At 36.1% G+C, this 9103-nt stretch overlaps 1 long non-coding RNA gene across 1 annotated transcript; it reads right to left on the bottom strand.

Moving 5' to 3' along the window:
• Positions 1 to 1100: 1100 nt before the first annotated feature.
• On the bottom strand, positions 1101 to 1784 carry LOC131258069 (uncharacterized). The gene is made up of 3 exons (XR_009177845.1): positions 1682 to 1784; positions 1533 to 1605; positions 1101 to 1454 (listed from the first exon to the last, which is right to left on the bottom strand). It is a non-coding gene; the product is annotated as an uncharacterized LOC131258069 (long non-coding RNA).
• Between the last annotated feature and the right edge of the window lie 7319 nt (positions 1785 to 9103).

Below are 9103 nucleotides of genomic sequence, written 5' to 3'. Positions count from 1 at the left end.
CTGATGCATCTAAACCGGGTCCCGACAGTTTAATTTGAATTAATTTTAAGCCATGTGTGCATTTTTTAATAATTTCTAAGCGCATGCATATCACCCATCACACACGGTCAGAGTATCTATTCTCTTCTATTTACAACTTTATATGTTTGCTACAATACATGCGGATGCACTGAAATTTTTGCCCAGCATCAGTTACGTAACTAGGATAATCACTGCTATCGCTGATGTATGAATCCTGTGCACAGTTCTGCAGTTATAATATGGGCCTGAAGTATCCAAAGTTGACATTTCAAGCCTGCCTGGTAGATAACTAATTAATATTAATGTGGGTCTGACCCTACAAACCAAATTTGTTGATTTTAATCCCACAGGGCTTCCTACTTTAAAGCAAGAATGAAACTTGATACTTCAATTCATACAATTCAAATCAAAACTTGTAGACTCCAATTGAACAATTTGAATTGTCCATTAAATCCAAAACACATTTAACAGGCCACCACACAAAAAAGAAAAAAGAAAAAAACAGAAGCCTTTATCAATCCTTGATTTGGCCCTATTGCACCTGTTGCCTGATTTGGTTTTATTGTATTGATAGGATGATCCAATCCATAACTTGGATACTCTAATTGAACAATCTAAACTGTTAACAGGCTACCATGCAACAATTGCATTCATTGGACCTAAAAAAAAAAAAAAAACTCCTGAGAAGATCATCCCCAACCACATTTGAGCAGAAAGAGCTCCATATAGCTGTTATACTCCTTGCGAATTGTTATCAACCGACAAGCCTGTCAAAAGAAAAAAAAAATGAAAGAAATGAAAGAACTTAGAAACCTGCTTATGAAATGATTTATTTTGCGCATGATTTTCTTCCTGCTTATGAAATGATTTATATTGCACATGATTTTCTTCCTGCTTAAAAATGATCATCAACCATAATTCAAGATACAAAATTGATGATTAAGATGATCTAATCCTAATGCACCCAATCAATGAAAGCAATAGTTTTCAAACATCCACCTAGCAGGACCTACCATGGAAAAAACTAATTAATCTTAAAAATGTTCTATGCACTACAATCTAGCCTTTGTGAATGATTCACTAACAACCTTCAATATCAGCTTGGAGCCATGAACATAGATTCTCCCTCTTACAGTACCTGTAAGATAGCAATCATATGACAGGCAGCCCCAATGCTTTCACTGATAAAGGAGAATTTTGGCCTGAATTCCATCCACAACAAGACCCATCATGAATACAAGCAAAGCATATTTGCATCCCGCAACAACTATGATAATAATAAAAAATAAAATCAAAGCACATACCTTCCATTAAAAAGAGCAACATGATTGTAAGTATGTTTCATACCTTTACATGTCACATTACTGTGGTGTAATCATTTTGCCCAGCATCAGTTGTGCAACCAACTTTTTTCATTCAAAATTCATTGGCCCCTGATGATGAAAGTGGATCGTAAGTATGTTTCATAAATTTTGTATAAGAAAAAGGAAAAAAAAAAGAAGAAAATTTACCGAGTTGAAATCAAATATATCTCCACGGGAAAGACATTCCATAAATTTCATTAAGTAGACACCACAATCAACCCTGCTAATACCATACAAAGATAGATAAATATCATTAAATAAGAGTAAATTCATATTTTAAATGGAAAATGACTTACGAATTTGGTTGCTGGGTGCATTCTTGGTCTATAGAGACAGTAAATCCATCACATTCTATTTCACAATTTTTTAATAAATGGATCTTCAAACGTGAAACCTACATTTATAATGAAGAAGTATTAAGTACTTTCACAATCACAATTTTTTAAGTTGAATGTTCTTCCATTGAACAAAGTAATATACATACCATCGTATTGAACATCCAATTCAATAGTCCGTTCTTAAGGATATGGTTCTAACCATTGTTATGAACATCCAATTCAACAGTCCGTTCTTAAGGAAGCAGGCTAGCATGCTTTTATCCAGTAGGAATAAGATTTTCTAGTCTGTTTATGCTTGCTTTTTCATTTCCTTGATAAATCGGCATAACTCAATTCTTTCCAGATCATGTTACCGTGTTTAAAACATTTCCATGCAATTTTGTTGTCTGCATTTAATATGGATAATGAGCTAACTAGTTCAGAGAATTAAGGGCAAGCATGTTACTCACACCTGCCAATTTCTTCTCCTTGAAGACTATTTATGAGCTAACAGTTACTACTATTAGATCATGTTCATACGAAGAAAAAAAACAACATTATCTCATAAAATCTATTTATGGAAGATCAAAAAATTGTATGTAGACATGCAGGGATTTGTAGATTTTATCCATTTCTCTTAGTCTGAAGGAGTAATTAGTTTCTGAAATGGTTAACAGCAAGTTTTCTGTTATGAAGCAGGAGGAAATTTACACTAGAATCTTTCTGTTAGTATGCAATCTTCACATATACTACAAAGAAATATGTACGAAATTCACTCTTTTTTTTTTCTTACTTTGGATTGTTATCCTCTCATTGCAGCTTATGACCATTCTAAAGGAAATGCAGAAGCAAATGACAGATCGAGCATCTGGAGGTTCAAGATTTAGCAAAACCAAGACTGTGATAGAACAATAAGAATTATAAGATAGAAATTTGAAGGAAGGATTTAGCATCTGGAGGTTTAAGATCGAGCAAAACTAAGACATTGTGATGATATCTTATGATGGAAAATGGATTCACTTGAAAGGGGTTGGAAGCGTACCAGTTAAAAGAGCTCAATCCACCTTTGATTGCTTTAAATTGCTAAGAACTTTATTTAAATGGATAATCTTTTGTATTTTCCAAAGTTCCATGTAAGTAACTATATATATATATAGCCTTGTTTACGATCCTCCTTAAATTACATTGGAACCAAGGCATAATTCCTATTGGCCAATATATGGTCCTTACTAATTCAACTCAAATAACCGTATTAAGGTTTTCATATCAGAAAAAAGAGAATGGAAACCAAATAAGATTCAATCACACTCAATTACTAAAATTCAGGATCTTCTACACATCTGAATGCCAAAAATGCGAAATTGTGTATTGTGTACCATCCTATAAGTTGCTGGCTGGACTTGTATGTGTTGTAGATTCAGAAAATGAAGAGCCATCCATGTTTCTTGTCTGTGCTGTAGATTCAACTTCAAAGACTCCAATGCCAACTCACATTACCACTAGCACCATTGATCTTGTGGTCTTTTGGTGGGTAAGATTCTGTACCTGTCATTTCATTTACCCCTTCTTCCGGAAAACTTAATCCTCTGGTTATCAATCTTGTGAGATCCAGGGCTCAGTGTCCCCTCTGTATTGGGAATTACCTTCCTCTCCTTTAGCTTAATGAATTATCATCATCCTTCCAAAAAAATAAAAAAAAGAAGAATAAAAAAAGATTCTGTACCTGTCATTAATCTCTAACGAAAGAACTTTTTCTTTTTCTTTCTGAGAATTAGTGAAGGGTTTTTCATGGTAAGACAACTAGTACAAAATAGGGAAAGAGTTGCCATTACAGAGCAGATCATCAACATGTGCTGTGGCTGAGGTATTGGCCATGACATTACCTTTTCCTTTTCATTTGGGTAAACTAAATGTTCAGCCTATAAATGGTAAATCTTCTCAAACATAATAGATGGCGGCCAAGGCTCCAATTGGTTGTGGGAAGACGTTTCATTTCTAGAATCACTCCTTTTCAATGGGCATTTACCCCCACCTCCAAGAAATCCCCCATTCTCATTGGCCCGGATAACATCAAAAAATTGAGCATTTATCATCATTCACCTCCAAGGACTCCATGTGCAAACAATCAAAATTCACTCCAACCATGATGAGCTTCCATATTTAAGATTCTCCTTCATTTTCTTCGGAATAAATCATGATCCTTGTTAGCAATACTCAAGTTTAAAATCCTTATTTTAATTTATTTTTATTTTTTTAAGCGTAAATTGACTAAATGTTTAAAACTCTGTATTTTTAGCAAGATAGGCATTAATAAATAAATATTTGGACAAACCAAATTAAAACTCCATATTTTAAAGAAGATGGGCAGATAGTGAAGATTTCAGAAGAAACAGATCAATTTGTATGGGGAATACTTCCAAAGGAAGGATTTAACAGAGGCAAAAGATAATATTAACCCACTATTCGATTACCTTTATAATAATTGCTTATACATTAAGAAATTTTAACCGTTTTAATTGAAATATTCACCCTTAACCTAATTTTAAATATAACAAACCCATATGCATATATAGCTGGCTTTTTGTGTTTTTTTTTTTAATTTTTTTTTTTTTGTTTTTTTTCCATTTTATTGAATTGGAACCATGTTAAACCCAAACTTTTCATTCTCCGTATTTCTGGGTTTTTGCTTTCTTTCTTCTACCAAACTTTGACTAAAATTTTAATGATAGAGACCTATTTAAACCTGAACATTTCCCCCTACTATTCTTTTGACGTCTTGTGTTTGCTAAATATGGTCTTGAGTAACTAAGCATAGCCCATGTTAGATGGAGCCACCTCATAGAATTCGTGTATAATGAGGTCTTGTTTTATCATATAAATATTGTTAGCGCCTCTCAAAATTCCTGTCGGGGAGAAAAATCAATGTTCTAATGTTATCTGCCTATCCTACTCATTCTTCAGATTGATTTGCAAGCGATTCTATCAGTTCTTCCTCTTCCTCTGAGTCAAGGAGTCCTGCTATCCCTTCTCCAACAACTAGCATGCGATATTGGAAACAATACCTCCCAGAAGCTAGATTGGATGGTAGACGTTGTTGTTGCTATAGATCCAGTGGACCCAACAATTGCGGCGCACGGGCGGCCAATATTTGAACAGGTTCATCAAACATTAGACCACCAGCGGGTGCTCCCGACCACCACCACAGCTGAAAGAAGCAGCATCCGCCTCATAATGTGTGCAATCAATTCAGTATTGAAGACCTGCAAATGACATTTCTCTTTCTCATTTGTACACAAACTGTTCAGGCCTTTTGGCTGTTGCAGAAGGACGTACAGAAAACAAGGAAGAGGGTGTGTGTGTGTGTAAAGAATAGGAGAGTTTGAGAAAAGTTGGGGCTCGTTTGGCACCTTTTTAATTGGAATGCATTGGGATCCAATTCACGATTACAATGGAATCCATGTGAATCAGAATCCTTGGTTGAATTTGGCAGCTTGTAATTGGAATGCGCTTTAATTCCAAAAAAAAATTGTATTTAGATGTCCGTCATGAATGTGTTGGAACTCTTTAGTATATTCATAGGAACCTTAATTTGATTAGTTAAATCTGCTTTAATATCGCAAATTAGTGTATATATATGATGTTTGACAGAATGATCGTAGTAAGCCTATTGAAATATATATTTTCACCTAAAATGAGGAAATTCCGAGCCTTTAGTAGGCCAAAAACCTAGGGATCACAAACGAGTGACTTGTCAATGTTTTTTAACTGTGCATTTAAATTACCTATGTCTGGACAGTTTCGATCATTCAATTGGTGTGATTTAAGTGATGCAATTGCTGAATGAATTGTTTCGGGGTATAATTAGCATGCCAAGTGTATGGTATATTAGTAGCCTAATAACACCTTTGTTACTCATGCAACTCTCTTACTTTTAAAAGAGGGGCAAGAAAGCCATTTCACACCAATTAGCTTGAATTCACGACAAAATAAAATGATCTCAAAACACTCTAAAATATATGTTTTCATTTACCTTTGAATCCAAGGCAGTAAAAACACCATTTTGGTGCATTTACCTCCAATTGCCTCTAATAACACCCAATTCTAGGGTGCTTAACAGGCTATGAGTATTATTCCATATGTTTTCATTTACCTTTGAATCCAAGGCAGTAAAAACACCATTTTGGTGCATTTACCTCCAATTGCCTCTAATAACACCCAAATCTAGGGTGCTTAATAGGCTATGAGTATTATTCCTCTCTTTTTACTCTGAAAAACTCTCTATTTTTTTTATTTTTTTTTTTGCAGCAGTGTGATTTTTTAATGGTCGCTTATACCAGTAAGTAAAAAGGAGCAGTAATGCAAAGGAAGAGAACTCCCAATACACAATGAAGGGCAATGCATGCCCCCTTTAGCTGATCATCAGCCAAATCATTCACCTCTTGACCAATACGGGCAAACCATATGTATAGCAGGTAGGCCAAAAGGCAGATTTCATCAAACACATTAGATACTTTCTGACGATTTGAGGAAGCTCCTTGGGCCCACATGATAACTTTCTTTAGTCACCTTCTCCAATGTGTGTAAGTAATACTTCTCCCTCAGATCCATGCATTGCCTGAATCCTGAATTCAGGTTTTGATGACCCACCATTTAGAACTTTTCACATGCACTAGTTGAAAATAAGATTTCCACAATGAGGGTAAACAAACAAGACATACTTAGAACGTACATGTGCCATAGAAATCAATCTATCATCATCAATATAAAACCATATAAAATAAAAACCAAAGAAATCTATCACCAACCACGTTACCTATCTTTATATCACATTAAACAATGCATGAGTGGAAACAAATTAAAACATAAAAAATTCGCATTCGCCATAGGAAGAATCCCGAAAATCTCCTATTAGTCTACATGCACATAGGCATTTCAAAAACAGCATCCAATGTTCCCCATTTAATAGTCTGCATTAGAAAGAAAAAAAGAAGAAGAAGATATACCACAGCCATTGGAGGCAGATCATAAATAATCTGTAAAAAATTAAAAAAAAATTAAAATACCTGTGAGGTGGGGTGGATCTTTGATGGATGAATAGACGAAATAGTAGAAATCGACTATCGGCTGCTCGGTGGAAAATGGGCGAGACGAATTGTGAGAGATTGGGGAAAGAGGGCCTCCGATCGTCAAAAGGAAAAACCCCTCTTTTTCTTCCGCTTTGATGAGATCCATCTGTAAAAGGAAATAATTTGAAATTAGAAACGAGAGAAGAAGAAATCTCTGAAAAATCTCCGGAACCGGAAATGGAAAGTGCCGTTAGTGGTGCCATTGCCGTTAGGGAAGACGGCAGAGAGACTTTCGTTTTTTCTTTTCTTTTTTTTTTTTTAAATATGAAACAGAAACAGATGGGCTAGTCCTACGTGGCAGGAGCGGTGGGGTGGACCAATGAGATTGCGGGAGGCGGAGGCAGAGGATCCGGACTCATCAGCACGGTGGACCCAGGGAGGTTTCAACGGTGTGCATTTACCTACCCATGTGACCATATTTTCTTGTCGTACAGCCTACTTAAGTTTTGGATTTGTGTCATTTTTGGGCCATGTCTAAGATGATCAGGAAAAATGGACGGACTGGGTGGATTTCCCATAAATATCACGGTGGGCCCCACCTAGCTTCATGTGGCAGTAAGTTCCACGTCATCTCAGTACGTAGAAAGGAACTGTTCTTCTCAAATCCGAATGCACGACAGTTATAATTTCCGGATGCATCCACCCGAATCGCTGGAATTAATGAAAAGATGCCAACTTCTCTATTGGTTTCCCAACCTGGTTGGTAAGTGTGGGTCCCATGGCTAGTCTATCCAAGCCATTGATCTGACGTCCCCGATCATTTATAAACTAATTCCAAACAGGAACTCGCCTCGTATGACACAAACTCTGGCCTCTTCTACAGTAAAGAGTACCAAAATTGCTTTTTGACTGTGAAAGAGATTCCTCTCTTCCATAGGAAACCCCTTTCTCTCCCATGGAAGGAAGCATCAACCTATCCCTTTTCCTTTCCGTTTTATTCAAGGAAGCATCAACCTTTCTCTTTTTCCTTTCCGTTTAATGCAAGCAAGCATCCAATTATCCATCCTTCACATCTACCTCCGGGAAGCATATATAAACGCATCCAGTATGAAGCTTTCCGGCTTACTACACCACTTGATGCCTTGTTAGTTTTATTTGAGTTGCTACTGGAAAGACACCGAGGAGCCAAACTTCAGGTATGTAAATCTATTGAAATTTCTGTCTTTTCTCATATTAAGATATTTTCCATCATCGCTGGTGTGCAAGATATTTTCCATCATGGTTGGTGTGCAAGTGAGATGAGTTGAGTTCCTGAGCTGACCCGACTAATTATCAGAACTGATTACCTGCAGGCACCAGCACCACTCCTTGTGGTATAGGACATTTTTAGCCATTGGATGTATTAAATATTCTTTTTTCCCCGTTTGGATGGCAGAAAACGCACTGTATGATTACGTGTGGTGCAGGCTCGTATAAGGTGATCAGTTCCCTTTGATAAGCGGTCTGAGTTTCAAACCCGGGCCCAATCCTCCAGAGTATAGGTCGGATTTGGGTCAGTTTCCTAGTCCGAATAAGCTGGGGGTGAAAACTTTTGAGTATTGGTAAAAATTAAGTTTGTTAGAGGATTAGGTCGGTAATTCTATTAGATTGTGATACTTTCTTATTTATTAAGAAGAGTACATGATAAAATCCCTAAATTTTTATAAATCTCCAATCACTTCTAAATATTAATAAAATAAAGGAATTTTTATAAAATAGTAACTCATTAATACCATATTTACATCCCAGTATCTTTTTAAATTATGTTATCATCAAAATACCTCATTAATTAAGTTAATGTAAAAGGGCAGCTTCTGTTTGATTTTCTTAGCTTCGGTTATAAATTTGTTTTAAATGACAAAAATGCCCACAATGTTGGGTAAGGAATTTAAAAAGGGCTCAATCTATACCGTTCATCCAATTTCTCAAATCATTTTATAATACAAGCCAAAAAGTGAGGCAAATGCAAGAATCAGGTGGACCACACCATAGGATGCAGCGGTGATATGATGTTGACCGTTGAAACCTTCATAAGGCCCATCGTGACGTTTACTTTCCATCCAACGTATTTGTAAGGTCACACAAACTTGGATGAATGTATAAAACAACTTCCAGCTTGATAAATAACTTCTGTGGCCACCATGTTTTTAACTGTGGGTGTTCAATCCCCATGGTATGGACCACTTGACCCTTGGATCTGCTTCATTTGTTGGACTCATACCCTAAAATGATATAAAAAAAATGGATGAACAGTTTGGATAAAAGTCATTCACAACGGTGGGTCCCACAGATCCTT

Source organism: Magnolia sinica, chromosome 10, assembly GCF_029962835.1.
Source record: "Magnolia sinica isolate HGM2019 chromosome 10, MsV1, whole genome shotgun sequence".
NCBI lineage: Eukaryota > Viridiplantae > Streptophyta > Magnoliopsida > Magnoliales > Magnoliaceae > Magnolia > Magnolia sinica.
Note: the sequence above shows the minus strand (reverse complement) of the source record. Positions and strands in the feature narration are given on the sequence as shown.